This window comes from Austrofundulus limnaeus, unplaced genomic scaffold, assembly GCF_001266775.1.
Source record: "Austrofundulus limnaeus strain Quisiro unplaced genomic scaffold, Austrofundulus_limnaeus-1.0 Scaffold198, whole genome shotgun sequence".
Lineage (NCBI taxonomy): Eukaryota > Metazoa > Chordata > Actinopteri > Cyprinodontiformes > Rivulidae > Austrofundulus > Austrofundulus limnaeus.
Genome location: NW_013952600.1, coordinates 537157 through 555724, shown reverse-complemented (window position 1 = coordinate 555724; position 18568 = coordinate 537157). Strand labels below are relative to the sequence as shown.

Sequence of the window (18568 nt, the reverse complement as noted above, 5' to 3'; positions counted from 1 at the left end):
CTCACTATCTGATGATGCATTCAGGCCACACGGGGAAAATCCGAGSCACGAGCACTGAAAACAAACTTCCCGTGTCCTCTGAACTTTGTAGTGGCAGCGAGAAGTTGCTTGTTTTCCAGCTGGGAGATGGAGGAGATGAAACGAAATCGAGCTTATGCGTTTCTCCTCAGCAGATGAAAATGTTGTGGGCAAAAACAAGAAATGATGTTTAGTAATTTGATCCAAGTTTACAAAAAGAAAACCTGTCATATTTTATCCCCACAGGTCCTGAAGGCAGCATTAGACCCCGTCTCTTGCATCCTGTTAGAAGTTGCTTGATTCCCGCTTGGTGTGAGTCAACAGGAAGCTGAGTGTACACTTCACATCCAGCAAATTATACACCAGCCTTGTCATTTCAAAAGCATGTCTGGACTATTAGTGCTCTGCTGCAGAACGAAATGTACTTCACGTAAAAAGAAAATGAATTTGGGTGTGCATCTGCTGCCTGATAATAAAAAAGAGTTAAATACTTTATGAGTGATGGCCTCGTGATTTTTGATCAGCTAGAAATATTTATTTAATTAAACAGCTTGACCACAAATCCTGGGGGTCTCACAGGTAAAAATGCAGTTTTCTCTGGACTCTACTAATGAAGGTGATTGATGTTGATTGTTAACCTTTTTGTGTTTACCTGAACTTCCACATAACCATAGATTGATCTGCAGTGAGTTTAACTTAGATGTTAGAAACTTTTAAGATTTTTAATTACACATCTAAAGGCAAAGTGATACTGTAACATCTTAGACAGCTTAAAAAAACATGAACATTCTAAATTACTCATAGGTTATAGTGGTATCCTGATAACAGTAGCTACCAATGTTGCTATCGGTACTGATACCAGCATTTTCACAAGTACTTGTACAAAATGATACTCCATTCAATGTGTTACGGTTTTTGTCCGTTCTATGTTTAAGAAGAATTTACAAGATGAAAGAAAATACATACATTTTGGAACAGTTTATATCAAGCTGTTTATTGGATGTGATGGTCAGAGGGGCTGCAGGGCTATAAGGAAGGAGAGCCTTCATGTTCTAAATTAGTGTTTTTAAAGTCAGTGTGTAAAATGTAACTCAGTAAGTACTCTGTATCAGTACTTGGTATTGATACCCAAACTGAAGTACTCATACTCAAACTAGGCCATATAATAAATCTAACCCCGCATTTGCACTGCATCTGCTCTGCTCCAGCACGACCTCTGCAGTAAAAACATCCATTATGATCATTATAATTACAGAGCATTTAGATACTGTATACACACAAAACTCTTTGTAGTTTTTGTTTTGAAATATGAATAAAAAAAGACAACAGTGATGCCATTTCAGCTGTTTCAAATCTGTCTTCCACAGAATGAATTAATTTGGTCTGACTTTCACATTTATCCCTGGATTTATCTCACGATCTCGCTTATCCTGCTCATGTTTCTCAGAACACCTCTGCGCTTCATACCAGAGCCGTATGCAGTGTAAATCAGGGTTACTCTTTAGCAAACATCCAAATAAAGCTTCCACTCAATTTATTTTATTCCATCTTTAGCCTAGACATATTTAGTGTTGAACAAAATGTTCAWAAGTTGTCTAAGATACTGTAGTGTGAAAGAACAGCTCTGTTCAAAACTGTTGATTGAAACTATATTTTTTTTTCTGCCAGAATCCAAGGCAGGGATAAATTACCTTTTTTTTAGTAACAACAGTATAAAAAAAGTAACAACAGTATAAACACATTAAATGATGAAAATTACTTGTCAATCTCAAAGACTTAGATAAGACCTCTACAACCAAACTTGTCATAATTTGTACTTACAAATCACAACAGGGTTCGAATCACTTTGACCAAAAAGTTCAAATTTTAAAACAAGTTAACAAAACCAGTTTTGTTTTGAAAGGTGTAAGAAGAAACGTTTGTGCAAAGAGAAGAGAACAGAGGTTAGAGGTTGCAGGTGAGAACAGGTAGGTAGTTTTCTCTTCAATTTTCAGTTTTGTCCTTTGTAATTTGTAGGTCTCTGAGGAGGTGGYAGATTCTGGTGTTGAGGAAAGGCGATGAAGGAGGAGGGAGAGAGGCAGGTTGAGTTTAAAGGCAGAACTGATTCTCCTACTAGTTGCAGGAGGGAGAACCACTGGGTGGTGACACGAGCAAGACATCCAAGAACCAGATAAAAGATTTGTTGTGACAATGCTCGCATGTTAGATGTATAATTGCTTCAAAGTTCTTAGATACTTGTGTGTGTTACATTTTTTTCAAGTTTTTCATCTTTTTGAAGTCATAAAGGCTAAACTACTTGGATTAAATGCTATTTGAATTTAGCCAGAGATAAACGAACACTACAACTGAATATGGAAATTGCATCTGTTTCTCAGTGAGAAGTCTCAGCCCAATTTAAARCAAACTTAGCTGGCACTTTAGCAGCATGATTAGACAATCTAAAACACCTTTACTTCATAACCCTGCAAACTTTTGTTCATTGAGGAGAAGCAGGAGSACTGACTTGATGAACGCTGAAGCAAAAGAGTGAGAATGAGAAAACTCCTTTAAAGGTAAGATAAACTGTTGACTTGCTGTAACTTCTGCACATGAATCAGAAAGAAAACATTTAAATTATCTACAAAACTATTGGCATGTGTTTTCTGCCACACTTACTTTGGAAAGAAACATTTGCAAGAAAATTTTGTTAGAAAAAGATTTGAGAAAGATTTTAGAGAGGCAGTTCTGGTTTAAATCTGACTGGATTTTCAATAAACAGGAGCTCAAATTCAAAAAAATCATTTATAGGATGAGTGAGTGAAATCCAGTGTGGTCCTTTTTTTATTAGTGTCTTTTTATGATATGAGCTTACCCTGAGACAGACCACACAAAACTGACCTTAATTCAAATAGAATGGCATTAGGTTGCTTAGTGATTCATTTACAGCTGAACCTGAAGCATATCTGGTTTTTATTTTTRGACAGCTGGTCACCAAACATAGGTTTTCTTCAGAAATCAGTTAATCAAATTTAATGCTTTTTAATGCCAAATTCTTGTCATTTTTAAATGTCTTTTATAATGACCACATAAATTTACAGGTTTATTACAGTAGTTGACATTTTAAAACTCTTTTTGATGCCATTGACAATGAATKCATAAACTATTACAACCCCAATCATTATTAACCGGCCAGAAACAATTAAAATGGTTCCATGTTTTGTGTAAGCTAATCTATCACCCCAATAAACAAGTGTGGCTGAAAGTTTTCCAAAATCCCTCATTTCATTTTTCTTGAAGACAGATGAAAAATATTTAATGCCACTGAAGTTCAAATGTTATGCTTTTTATTTTTTTCCAAATCCATTTGATAACTTTTAATACTTTTTAATGCTCTGCTGAAACCCTACAAATCACATGAATTTAAACAAAATTGTCACAATGACCTGTGAATTTATTTAAATTTGTATTCATAACATTTTCTCATTTGCAATTTTTTGTTGTAAAAAAAAAATCATGTGTCATTTACCTTTCATTTTACAGTTATCACACATTTCCTGTATTTCCTGCATTTATTTTAGTCTTTTGCACAGAGAACCTATCAGGCTACAAAATGGAAAACAAAAAAAAAGACAAACAAACAAACAAACATGGTGAGTTAGGAAAATGAGCATGCTCTTCATTAAAACATACATATATTAAATGGTATATTCTGAACTTTTTTTAAATACCTTTTTGTAGGTCAAATAAGCTTAATTTTAATTTAGTATCACGTTTGGTTACAATGTGACAAAAAATAAAAATGGAAAAGCACATGGGACATCAAAACAGTCCAATATGGGGCATCAAGTGTAAAATAAAATGTTAAAAAAATCACTAACTTATTTTTTCCATTATTTAGCTCACTTTTTGAGTGTTACAAATTTTCCTCCCACATTTTATTGTTATTTAGCTCACTGTCCTTACATTTAGCTCATTTTATTAAATGTTAAATATATATATTTAAATATTAAATCCTAAAACTAAATGTTTAAATCTACATGTAAAAGTTAAACCTTAAATGTTGAAATTAAATGTTGAAGTTCAAATTTAGGTATTTTTGAATGGAAGGCAGCTTTTGCTGTTGGCACTTCGCTCATGTTACGATGTCATCATTCTGAGACAATAGCAACAGCTAGCGCTCCAGTGCAGCTAAAGCTTCCCTACAACACATCAATCTAGCAGTTATGGCTGGTGTCTGAGCTGCACTTCAAACTGCTGGACCACAGGAACCACCCATATGATTTTCATGAACACATTTTAAGTTCAGATTTTAAATATTATCTTCAGCAGTGTTAGCGGCAGCTAGCGGTGGCTGACAGCGGCTATTGCTGATGTTTGTCACAGGATGATGACATGATCCTGGTTATCTGACMCTAATTTCTACAACTGGTGGTGGTCTGGGATGGTATCATTGGCTGTGTCCAAAACGGCAGGACGGGTCCTCCGAAGGTCGAATTTGTCGGCCGCATACGTCACAGCGCCGCGACGAAGGACGTCCAAAACAGAAGACTCCTCCGATGCGTCTGACAAATACGTCCTTCTTTTTCCCCGAATCGAAGGACAGGTCCGATGGATCCTTCCCGGCCCAGCATATCCCATAATGCATTGCGGCCCGACCGGAGATTTTTTTAAGCTAGTAATGGCGGACGAAGCGAGAGAAAAGAATACATTTTAAATAAAAATATGGTGATTTAAAAATTAAAAAAAATTAGCGGTTGTAATTCTAATACTTTTATCATTTGTATGGACATGTTTTTAAATATTATTTTTTTGTCATAAAAAACGTGAAATAAACATGAACCTACAGCGGGTCAATTAGTTCTTCAAATGATACCTTTAAGTTAATTTTATWGTTTTGTGATATTAATAATGCTAATGTGTTGATATTTTTCTAGTTTTGATTTAAGTTTGCTTGTTTAGCGTCGTCACAGTTGCTAGGTGACAAGACGTACGCCGGGGTAAGGAGGGGAGGCTAGACCGTCAAAATTCACAGCCTCTTTTTTCCCGGTCTTCCCGGTCTACCAAGGATCTGGCCCACCTCGACCGGGTAGTCTAGGTCCTCCGGAGGACCCGTCCTGCCATTTTGGACACAGTCAAAGTCCTGGCCTGAATTATTTTCCCAGTCCGCCCCTGCTCAGCGGCCCATAATCCCATAACAATACATTTCCAAAGAAAGTATATCTTAAAGTCAAACTGAAAAGTGTTTCCACACCTAAGAAGATTTATTTTTTACTATTTTCAGAAAAGAAATAAAAGAAAGGGAAAAAAATTGAGCCATTTGTTTTTTCCTGTTACTTGCAAGTTTGGGTCACTGCACTGATGACCCTCTGGTGCCAAAAGCTTTTTACAGTGTTACAGCTTTAGCCAAGTTCTGCCTTGTTTTCATCCGCCAGTCTCGATTTTTCAGTCAGCAGAAGCATCTTTTAACAGCAGCTACTGAGACAGCACATCAGACTTTCATTAAAAAAAAAAGACAAACGGCAGAGATCTTAGTTGCCTGCAGTGGACAGCTTATTAGTGCAGATAATGAAAGAACACAGGAGATGACAGCTTGAAGTAAAGCGGTGCATCTTCCATACAAGCTTTACACCCACAACTCGCCCAACTATAATTGGCAATGCAACCTTGGGTGGCAGAGAGGAAAACACTTCTAGGTTGTTGCCATGTTTGATAATTAGATTTTATAAATTTATTTATTTTTATTTTTTGTAATTTCGGGATAAAACTGACAATATAACGAATAATTAAAGTTGTCACGTAATCCTGTTGATCCCTGTCGGTTGCTAAATCTGTGAGGGTTTCAAAAATGACACAAACATTCAGCGAGTGCCTAATGAAATTGGCTCCTGTTTTTTGATTTGATAAGTGAATTTTTGTTATGCTTCACTGAATGTCAGGACCTCAGTCATGTGCTGGTGGTTACTGCACTGGGATGTGGTCTGAAAATAAATAACCTTTATTGAAACAAAAGGGGGACAATAATCAGTTTATGGGGGCTTCGGTAAAGAGGTCTCTTCGATTTTAGGTCATCAGAAAAGGCACCCATTTGTAAACACAGAACTGTATTGAACTCCGTGCTTTTTTTTTTTTATTCAGACAAATTTACGAGTTAGCGCGCCTCAGATGTGCACAAACCGTGCCATGCATGGCCATAACAATAAGATGAAGACAAACACACAGACCTAGCCAGTATCGGTGTTTACAGCAGGAACACAGCCTTCATGGTTTTGTTCCATAAATTRCTGTCAACCTCTTTACCTTTCTTGACAAGTTGGCAAGTTTCTTGTTTACATTCTAAACAAGCAACATTATTCATTCCTTTTAAAACTGCAGACCAAAGATTTGGATCTTTTCCGTTTTTTTTTTTCTTTCCTCCAGCAACTACGTATCAACCCAACATCATGCAAAATTCAGATCTGAAGCAAAAGAACTCTTTTACACCGCTGAGATGGTGCAAAATGAATAAATGTTGAGTCTTTGTATGAGAAAAGCAACATGGAGCAGTGAAACTGCGGTGCTGAAACTGTCACATCTCACCTCTAATAAAGCCCTGTTCTGTCTTTGACTAGTCTAGGTGCATAACCACGGGGAGCTGTGCTGTCAATACGCTCTGCAGACGAGCCCATTAGCTCATTGTCACTGTCAGCACCAGCCTGATAAGTAGAACTGACTGCATTTGGCTTTCAAAGCTCGGCACGGACTCCTACGGTTTTACCTGACAGATTTTCCTCTTCCTCTGGAAAAGGAGCGTGGGTGCTGTTCTCAAYGTGTCTGCCATCAGCTTGTTCGTAGCATATCAAAAGCAGCCTGCCCCTGGTGTGGATCTTCTTCACTGGCCTACCAGYGTGCAGGAGGTGTGACCTGAATAGTTTTCATGAGTTGCCCACAAACAGATAGAGACAGCTGTTCTGAGCCACATTAGCAGAGTAGACATGTTTTATAATTATCACAGGTCACCATGAACGATGGGTGATCACGCCCAGTAATTATCTGCATGTGAGTAATAGTCTCCTTTCGCAAAATCTCCAATAGACTAGAGGATGAGTTGTAATGAAATTTTCAGGAAGTAGTTATTGGAGCTACATCTACATTCACCACAGATACTAAACCCTTTAACTCAAATATGACTATAACTGTCAGTTTTACAGATATGGAGATAAAATTTGGAAAGGTGGTAGCTGTCAGTCATTCACAACACAGATCTCCAAACACAAACAGATTGCATCCGTCTTTGTTTAAAACTGTAACATTAACTATTGAAGTCAATCTTGTGTTCAGTCTTGTGAACCACTAGACTAATTTTGAAGAACCTCTTAGAATAAGTTCTGACCACAATTATGTGTCAAASGGTGTTTGGAGAAGTTGGAGGGAGGCTTTCAACCTGCACATTCTTCAACTTCACCTTAAGTCAACAGCTAAATCATTGAAACTTGGATGTGTTTGGGCATTTTAACGAAACATCAATCTCAAACACACATCAGGACAGGTTTCTKACTGGATAAACAAGGCAAACATTAGGCATACGAAGATGCCCGTCCAAAGCTTCAACCACAGACTCATTATAAAGTTGTGGACAATGCTTACAGGTGCTGTTCATAAAATTAGAATATCATGAAAAAGTAGATTTATTTCAGTAATTCCATTTAAAAAGTGAAACTTGTATATTATATTCATACATTACATACAAACTCATATATTTCAAATGTTTATTTCGTTTAATTTTGATGATTACAAATGACAACAAATGAAAATCTCAAATTCAGCATATCAGAAAATTAGAATATTACTGAAGACCAATAAAAACAAAGGATTTATAGAAATGTTGGCCAACTGAAAAGTATGAACATGAAAAGTATGAGCATGTACAGCACTCAGTATTTAGTTGGGGCTCCTTTGGCCTGTATTACTGCAGCAATGCGGCGTGGCATGGAGTCGATCAGTCTGTGGCACTGCTCAGGTGTTATGATGGCCCAGGTTGCTCTAATAGTGGCTTTTAGCTCTTCTGAATTGTTGGGTCTGGTGTATTGCATCTTCTTCTTCACAATACCCCATAGATTTTCTWTGGGGTTAAGGTCAGGAGAGTTTGCTGGCCAATTAAGAACAGGGATACCATGGTCCTTCAACCAGGTACTGGTAGCTTTGGCACTGTGTGCAGGTGCCAAGTCCTGTTGGAAAATGAAATCTGCATCTCCAAAAAGTTGGTCAGCAGCAGGAAGCATGAAGTGCTCTAAAACTTCCTGGTATGTGGCTGCGTTGACCCTGGACCTCAGAAAACACAATGGACCAACACCAGCAGATGACATGGCACCCCAAACCATCACTGACTGTGGAAACTTTACACTGGACTTCAAGCAACGTGGATGAAGTGCCTCTCTTCTTTTCCTCCAGACTCTGGGACCTTGATTTCCAAAGGAAATGCAAAATTTACTTTCATCAGAGAACATGACTTTGGACCACTCACCAGCAGTCCAGTCCTGTTTCTCTGTAGCCCAGGCAAGACGCTTCTGACGCTGTCTGTGGTTCAAGAGTGGCKTGACACAAGGAATGCGACAGCAGAAACCCATGTTTTTCATACGTCTGTGTGTGGTGGTTCTTGAAGCACTCACTCCAGCTGCAGTCCACTCTTTGTGAATCTCCCCCACATTTTTGAATGGGTTTTGTTTCACAATCCTCTCCAGGGTGCGGTTATCTCTCTTGCTTGTACATTTTTTTYGACCACATCTTTTCCTTCCCTTCGCCTCTCTATTAATGTGCTTGGACACAGAGCTCTGTGAACAGCCAGCCTCTTTAGCGATGACCTTTTGTGTCTTGCCCTCCTTGTGCAAGGTGTCGATGGTCGTCTTTTGGACAACTGTCAAGTCAGCAGYCTTCCCCATGATTGTGTAGCCTATAGAACTAGACTGAAAGACCATTTAAAGGCTTTTGCAGGTGGTTTGAGTTAATTAGCTGATTAGAGTGTGGTACCAGGTGCCATCCATTTTGAACCTTTTCACAAGATTCTAATTTTCTGATATGCTGAATTTGAGATTTTCATTTGTTGTCATTTGTAATCATCAAAATTAAACGAAATAAACATTTGAAATATATGAGTTTGTATGTAATGTATGAATATAATATACAAGTTTCACTTTTTAAATGGAATTACTGAAATAAATCTACTTTTTCATGATATTCTAATTTTATGACCAGCACCTGTAAAAGTTGCCTCTGTGCTAGGAAACCAACACATTTCAAGTGTTCTACTGTGAAGGCCAAATGCATGGCCAATGGCCATACTCCATTAAAGTCGGTAACTCTCATGTACATTCATTTAATTTATTTATTCATTCAAACACATTAAACTGTATTTTGCAATAGAATGTCATTTGTTGATTTTAAATACATTTGTTCTGTTTGTAAGTGTGCACATACTTATGTATTGTTATCAACTCATTGTTTGGTTTGGTTGTGCTTTTGACTAATTATTGTTTATTTTACTGGTTTCTTACCTGCTGTGATCTCTGGGAGTTACCAGACAAAAGATGGTGGCCAGGGCTTGACACTTAACTGCGGCAGGTGGATAATTGGACTGCACCACCAGTTCCTGCTGAAGAAGGGGGACCTTGTACATTTTTTGTTTAAACATGCTTTGTATTTAACTGTATATTTGCATTTAGAGTTTAATATATTTGATGTTCTTCTTTAGAATTTAGTTTATTAGCAAACTGAATTGTACTGTGTATTTTTGTTGTAGTTAGTGATTGTATTGTGTTGTGTTAGCCCTCATGTGTTGTAATGGTCTGATCAGCCAGAGTGCATATAAACCCTTGTGTGTCATGTCTCAGAAGGTCAGTTATGTTTTGTTGTGCAGTCAGTTTGGTCACTTTTTTGCCTGAGTTCATTTTGTTATGTTGGCCTCTTTTATGAGCTCAGTATTTAGTTTTTGTAAATATGATTTTTTGGGTTAAAATAAAAACTCTATTTTTCTAATAATTCCTGTGACTCCTCCTGTTTCAACTCGGCCCATCACATCTACCATTTCTGCTAAGAAGATTGGTCCAATATCCAGCCAGTTATTTATTTATTTATTTATTTATTTATTTGCTGTTATTTTACCAGGCAAGTCCCATTGAGATCTCAGATCTCTTTTTCAAGGGAGGCCTGGGTCTGAAGGCAACATATTGTACATGTTTTGGGGGGTGGGGGAAACCGGAGTACCCAGAGAAAACCCACGCAAGCACGAGGAGAACATGTAAACTCCACACAGAAAGACCCCAGGTCCGAACCGAGGATCGAACCCAAGACCTTCTTGCTGAGAGGCGTCAGTGCTAACCACTGAGCCGTCGTGCTGCCAAACTTTATGCCAGAACCTTGCTGAAGGTGTGTGGTTAAATCAYATTTTGCAAATGGACATGTACCCAAAAACTAGTAGGGGTACTTAAATACATATTTTYGACTTAAATGTACATTTTTGACCCTCTAGGGAACAGAAAAATTCCACAATAAATTCACGCTGTGCATCTGCTTCAACTCTCTGATTAGACCTAAAGAGCAGAGAGGAGAAGGAGTGCTGTTTCTATACGGTGGCGTCTTCTGTCTCAGTGAGGATCTGTGTGATGGGTCTGACGGCTGCACAAGTCTTCTCACGGAGCATTGTGGTCAAAGTTCAACTTTGAGCATGACAAGTGCAGTGTGAAGCTCAGTAGTTTGCAGAACTTACGTTTCACTCTAGTGCTGCATGAGTTAAAGAGCACAGCAGCATCACTGGTGCTTTCAGCCTGGGAGCCCCTTCATATTCAGTTCATTCAGCTCACAACAAAGTTTCTTTTAGGATGCTATAAGACAGTATTACGTTCAAATCATCACAACTTATATGCAACACAGTGCTGTATGTATGCAATTATGGTTACACACATTAATCAATTCAATCCAGTTTAATTAGGCCCAGGCCCAACATATTATAAAATGTTAATAAGAAAAATGTTGTCTACATAAAAACCCAGCATGAAATTTCTCCCTTTTAGAGAGAAACCCCATCAGAACCAAAGCCAGGCTCAGAAAGGACAGCTCGGCTTTACATAAGTACAAATGTTGGTTAGCTGTACTTGGTTTATTATTTTTCAGACAAATTTTATCTTCTACTCATTTCAAAAAGAAAAAAAAATAGGTCCTCTGTACAGGTTCTTCTTTAATGAAACGTTGCGGAGAATTCTTCAGTCTGAGGGGTTCAGGTGAACTCAGCCTTATAAGCACTGCCTCGACATAGTGGACCCTCTATGAACAACAGAGCCAATCATGGCATTAACGACCTATTTGGTTGATGGGTCTATTTTGCATGTGACTAACCTGTTTGTCCACCATGTGGAGGCAGTGCTTATGAAAAATAATAATAATAATAACAATAATTTTACTTGAAAACCACCTTTCAGGACACCCAAGGACACTTGTAAGTGTCCTTGGGTGTGCTTATAAAACTTAAGTGCTTGTAAGGCTGAGTTCACCTGAAACTCATCAGACTGAAGAAGTCTCTTTGAGGAGAGATGAAACTTTTCATTAAAAAGAACCTGTCCAGAGGACATACTTATTTTTTCTTTTTGATTTTTCTACCTGGATTACTGAGATGCATCAGGACATTCTACTCATTTCATTTTCATGGAATTATCTGTATTTGTACGATGGAGTATTAGGACCATACAATGAGATTTTTAAAATATTTTTTTAAATTACGAGAATAAATTCTTAATATTTTGACATTAAAGTCATATAAAAACAAAGTCATAATATTATGAGAATAAAGTCGTAATTTTACGAGATTAAGGTCATAATAGTATGCAAYTAAAGTCGAAATATTACGAGATTAAAGTCATAATATTACAAGAAAAAAGTCAATATTCTAGCCTTTACACGAAAAAGCATGCAGTTACCACAGCATTAAAATGAGGAATGTTGAGCAACTTATCAAGTAATTGCTTAAAATAAAAATTTAATCTTTTAGCACAGAGCATCTAATTATCAGAAGCAGGACTTGTAAATTGTGCAAACGACTGTAAACTGAAGCTGTATTGTAATTAATGGATGCATTGACAGATTTAGCTGTAGCTAATTTGGATGAAAGCATATTAATCTAACAGTGACCCAGCTCATCGCGGACTACTTTACAAACACAGACACATAGCTGCCCAGGTGTGGGGAAAATAAGGAGGAAATGAGGAACGGAAAATAGACACGTCATATAAGATCATGACTTTTTTTCTCGTAATATTATGACTTTAATCTCTCAATACTATGACTTTATTCTAATAAAATTACTACTTTAATCTCACAATATTATGACTTTAATCTCGTAATATTATGACTTTATTCTCATAAAATTACGACTTTAATCTCGTAATAATAATAATTTAAAAATATTTGTTGTGTGGCCCTAATACTTGGTCGTAGTTTTGCCTATTCCTTACAGTTTAAAAATAGCGTAGTTCTATTTTATTTTGGCTTGTTTTCATTCTGACTTTGTTATAGTTTTAGGTCAGGTTTTATTTTTATTTTTGTTTTCATCTCATGTCATGTGTTTTTAGCAGCTCTTGTTCTCAACCTTGTCACAGCCCTGCTCCCCCTCCCTTCACAGATCCTCATTTAATCAGCTCATGCAACTCACCTGTGTCCCTCTGTATTTAAGCCAGCCGTTTCCCTCAGCACTCTGCCAGTTTATCATCAGCCAGTCTATGATTCACCAGCACTCTTGTCCCATGTCCCGTCCCGTCCCGTCCCGTCCCGTCCCGTTCTGGTCTTGGCTCCTCGACCCCCTTCTCGTCCCTTGGATTACCGTCTCTTGCCTCAGCCCGTGTCCGATGCCATCTGCTCCTCTGGTAATGACCCTGGTTCTGTTTCTCGGACTCCTGCCCCTCGTCTCTCCCTTGCCTGGCACCACGAGACCTAAGACCTCCTAGTTCTCGACCCCTGCCTGCCTCCCGGATTCAAGAGTTAAGTTTGCTCCTCTTAACCTGTCGTATTCTCTGATCCCTCTGTGTATGACCCTCGCCTGTCCCTGGACCCCAAACCTGTTTCTCGGACCCGCAACGCTCCCAAGGATTGTCGGTGACATCGTGTTGCTCCGGAACCAAACAGACAGTTGGTGTTTCCACACGGTGGCTTCCAGTTGACACCAGGTTAGTAGCTAAAAATACTAGCAGTATTTTGTCCCAGAAACTTCCAGCCACTAACCTGTTTTTTCTGTGTCCAGAAAACCGGACCCGCGCACCTGGGTTGTTCCAGCTCCACACCAGCAATTTTAATAAAACTGTAAACCTTTATCTGTTTTCGGGTTTTTATCAGAGCTCAAACTCAGATCCTTAACAGATAAACTGGCCATCGATATGAGTTTTGAACCAGATTCTGCCTGGAAAGCTGGTGTGGAAGGAGCTATAAATAAATTAGAAAACACAGTAAATGAACTCTGTAATGCTACTAAAGATATGGCTCTGAATCCTGATAACCCTGCTCCTTGTCAACACCCTATACCACAACAAACTGGTACCAATAGATCTGATCCAGTTTACCAACCCAGGTTAAGTCCTCCAGAGGTTTTTAGAGGAGACCCAGAACAATGTCAAGCTTTTCTTACTCAATGTGAGACCCATTTTCAACTTCAACCCTCCTCAACTTCAACCCTCCTCTTTCCCCACAGACCGAGCTAAGGTGGCCTACGTCATTTCCCTCCTCTCTGGCAAACCCAAATTGTGGGGGATGGCTGAATGGCAACGGGACTCTCTTTTTTTTTTTGTTATGTTACCAGGATTTTGCTCGAGAGTTGCTGAGGGTGTTCTGTCCCATTTTACCCCACAAGGAGTCCACCAGAGGATTACTGAACCTCAAACAAGGTAATAAAAGAGTAACTGAATTCATCAATGACTTTCATACACTGGCAGTTGACAGCAGATGGAATGAAGAGGCCCTCCAGGATGTTTTCCTCCAGGCACTTAATGAAGACATCAAAGACRAGTTGGCAGCCCGAGACCCTCCTCAATCCCTACGTGAACTTGAAGATCTTGCCACCCGGATTGACTTGAGGTTACATGAGCGAAGACACACTAAAAAAGGTATCCCAAGAAATTCTGATCCCAGTCCTACCTACAGGTTCACAACACACAACCCCATCACAGAAGGCAGAGGCGCATCGAACATAGTTGAACCCATGCAGATTGGCAGATCGAAACTCTCCCAAGAGGAAAAGGAGCTAAGAATGAGAGAAGGACTGTGCTTCTCTTGCGGGGAGTCAGGTCACCTTTTCTCTTGCCCTCGTAAAAATCAAAGAACTTCCAGGAGTCGCATCCTGAGTCCAGCTTCAGTCAGTCACACTCTACTACAGATACCTGCAGAACTATCTGTCAGAGGGAACCATTATGAGAGCGTTCAATTCTTGGTCATTCATACCCCCCAACTACCAATCGTTTTAGGAGCATTTTGGCTGCAAAAACACCAACCCTCATATTGATTGGGTAAATGAAATTGTAGACTGGTCTAAAAGAAAAAAAAATTGTATAGGTCTTCTGGACGGGTGTAGAGTGGTCTGAACAGTGCTTGGCTAATTGTTTATTAAATGCTACTTCTTCTGAGAACTCATGTCACTAAGGAACCAAGTCCTGATTTAACAAGCCCCATCTGTTTATCATGATTTAAGAGAAGTGTTCAATAAAAGTAAAGCGACTCTCTCCCTCCTCACAGGCCCTATGACTGCCCCTTAGATCTCCTTCCAGGTTCTATCCCCGCAGGGGGAAGTTGTATTCGTTGTCCCAACTAGAAAATCAAGCCATGAGGGATTATATTGAAGATTCACTTAAATCTGGTATAATATGGCCATCCTCTTCTTCTGCTGGGGCAGGTTTTTTCTTTGTAGAGAAGAAGGATGTGTCTTTGCGCCCCTGCATTGACTATCGAGGCTTAAATGAACTAACCATCAAAAACAAATACTCTCTACCTGGATTCAAGAGTTAAGTTTGCTCCTCTTAACCTGTCGTATTCTCTGATCCCTCTGTGTATGACCCTCACCTGTCCCTGGACCCCAAACCTGTTTCCCGGACCCGCAATGCTCCCAAGGATTGTCGGTGACATCGTGTTGCTCCGGAACCAAACAGACACAGTTGGTGTTTCCACACGGAGGCTTCCAGTTGACACCAGGTTAGTGGCTAAAAATACTAGTATTTTGTCCCAGAATCTTACAGCTACTAACCTGTTTTTTCTGTGTCCAGAAAACCGGACCCGCGCACCTGGGTTGTTCCAGCTCCACATCAGCAATTTTATTAAAACTTGTAAACCTTTATCTGTTTTTGGGTTTTTATCAGAGCTCTAACTCAGATCCTTAACAGACTTGTCATTGTTAAAAAAACTAAATGAAAACATCCAGGTATGGCACTTCCCAGACATAGTGAATTTAATTGTGATTGGATGAGAAGTATAAACATATACATTCCGATGTGATCTGCACATGGCCTTTAGAAAAATGTTTTTTTTTTCAGGGAGGTCACCTCCCAATAAAAGCCATTTTGGAAATTCTAACTCACTTTTACTCAGTTTTTAACTTCAGTACAATTTATACCAGAAATTTGCAGTACAGCAACTGTCAGATACTTTAAGTCTTTTACTTGAGTAATTTCCTTACCACAATTTAACTTTTATCAAAGTCATTTTATGTTAAGATAATTGTACTTTCATTCAAGTATCATGCAGGTACTTTGTCCAAGACTGCCAACGTACAATTTTAGATGCAATTTCTATTATTTTGGGCTGTATTTTGCATAATATAACAAACAGAAAAGGTCTATAAGTCATTTAAAAGTCATTAAACAGATAAGGCCTTGGCTCCTGATATCACTTTCTTCTACAGCTTTTCTGTTTTTCATCAAAGCTCTGCGCTGCCACTTGTCTCATATCTCTGCTGCATATAGATCTCATAAACTGCGTCAGACACACTACTACACTCCAGTCAGATGAAAAAAAAACTCTCTAAAGAATGCCTAATTGGTTTTTATTGACTTTAGCGGCGGSAACAGATATTTTGTGATAGTGTAATGGCAGAAGATTAGCTCCTCATGCGAGGCTTGGTAATAACAGGCGAGGTGGAGAACAGCTTCATAGAAAGCCATCACATCAGATAAGCACTGTAAGCAATGTGATTATGTGGATAGTGGTGTAATCTGAGCCCCATTAATATGTTTAATTGTAAGMATTTGCAACAGCCCTGCAGCTCCCATCCACGATGTCTTTGGCAGTCGTGCACAGTGTCATTTCATAAAACGCTAAGCTAAATTCTCTGACGGCAGGCAGCAATTGTAATGTTCTTATGTTTATATTGGCACGCTAATAAAGGAGACATTGTGACGAAATTTAAAATTCTACCAGCTAGAGAGGTAGTAAACGCATTCTGGATGAGTTGTAATACCTTTCTTTTACTCATTAAACTGCATCATTGTTTTCCTCCCCCCAAAAAATCTCATCTTCTCACCTTTTTTGTGTTTCTTCCCTTCGCTTTGTGAACTGGCAGCAGAGTTACTTATTTGTCCCTTTTTTACCCTGCACAYCTGAATGCCCCATCCCTTCTCCTATTCATTCCTTGTGTTTGTCATCAGATGAGGGAGTTAAGTGAAAAAAGGCCTGTCTTTACTTCAACCACCTCCCTGTGTATTTGTCTCCCCTCCGTCTCAACTGACAGGGAGGCACAGCCYCAGAAATCAACTTTTTTCCACCCCATCTATCCCCAGTTATTGTTTGTGCCTCGTCTTGCTATTGATCTCCTTCCTGCTTCCTTACTCCCCCTCTGCTCCTGTTTGCATCTTTTTATCCACCCTCGTTTCTTTTTCATTTCGTCCCCACTCTTTTGCCTGTGGAAGGGAGCGTTAAAATATGTGGATGGTGTGTCGATGTCTCCCTGGGAGTGGAAGAAAAACTGTTTGTGTTTGTTTCTCCAACTAAACTCTATTTGTTTCTTCTTTCACTTCAGACTGTTTGAGCTGGATCCGAGTGGGGCATGCCCTGTACAAAACTACTGGGGGGATGCGGGGGTCGTTCATAAAAAGGTTTTAAACGTGGCACAATCGTGCTTTGTGAAGGAAACACCCGTGGGCATCCGAAAGTCGATCTGTTTTTGTTTCCTCCCTGCTTGTCTGTGTCTTACAGACATTAGCTTGGCAGGCTTTGTGCGCGTCTGCACATTTTAGGGTTCTACTAGAGAGCAGAGATTGGCAATGACGCAACTAAAGGCAAGTATTCACAAAAGCCGGCTGACTATGCCCCCCCTCCCCCCCAAGCTAGTCCTGGAATCTCCAGCTGCACAAACTGAAGAGCTTCTTGCATGTGGCCAAAAACCTAGCTGTGCGTGTCCTGTTGCAAAGAGCAACAAATATCTGTGTGTTTGAATGAATTCTGTTGGTTCGGTTGGATGATTTATGGTGTATAAATCTATTGTTTAGAGCACACAACAACAAACAAACAAATCAAACTTATAAAAATGAAGCCTGTAAAAACAAACTGTTCGGATGYATTAAATCTGCTTTTGTACTTGGTTAAATCTACGTGTTTTTGCAATCCGTTGATAGGAACCGTATGTGCAAAATGCACATTTGTGTCTCTTAAATGTGTTTGTCAAAGGTAATGCCTCTAATTGATGTTTTGTTTACTCAGACAAAAGAACTAAATTGAGAGGAGGGGTGCACAACATCTTTTCTGTGTTCTCATCTCTGACAAGTGCCCGTAMTTTTCCAACCTTCAGCTGGTTCACTTACCAGAAAGAAAGAGGATTTCTGCTTTTACAGAGCAAAGCAAGTCTGTAATCTTTGTCACTTACAGATTCCAGCCATTCTGTCGCTGACTTGATGTTATTTGTAGATGAGACAGAGACGTCGTCATCATATTTCTTAATTTAAAAGGTATATTATGATGAATTGTTGATATGATCTTGTCAAAGTGGCTTTAAGTTTTTAAAGAAGGGGAGCCACCTTGTTCTAAATAAAGGAAATGTTTTTAAATTCATTGTGTGATGTTTAGCTTCTAACTACACTGCATCAGTACTCGGGATCAGTATTCCTTTTCAGCAAGAACCCAAAGTGAAGTATTTGTATTCATACTTGTTTTAATACAAACTGGTATCACAACACCMCTAGATCAACTGATTGTGGAGTAAAATTTACCAGAAATTTATCAAACTCATTGGTTGTGTTCAGCATAACAGTCACTGTATAACAGACTAAAGTGATGGACAACAAAATGACTGAGAAAACATATTTAAACTCATCCGATTAAAAATATATGTGACCCATTATAWTGAAATGAGGATTAAGTCAAATTTGGTCAAAATGACCTAATTACATTTTCAGATTCTTGGCTTTAAAAGCTACATTTTGATACCTGGATCATTCTGATACCACAAGTAAATCCATATATATGACTTAATTTGTCTTGTTGGTTACAATAATACATAAATATTTGGACTGAATCCTAATTTTGTGTAATTTTAATGAGAATTTTTTGATGTATTATAAAGAGGAAACCTCAAATTTTATTT

General features: G+C 38.8%; 1 long non-coding RNA gene across 1 annotated transcript; it reads left to right on the top strand.

The window, feature by feature from the left end:
* The first annotated feature begins 13799 nt into the window (after positions 1–13799).
* Positions 13800–15327, top strand: LOC106524731 (uncharacterized). Its single transcript, XR_001311031.1, has 3 exons — positions 13800–14111; positions 15109–15189; positions 15261–15327. It is a non-coding gene; the product is annotated as an uncharacterized LOC106524731 (long non-coding RNA).
* Positions 15328–18568: the final 3241 nt, after the last annotated feature.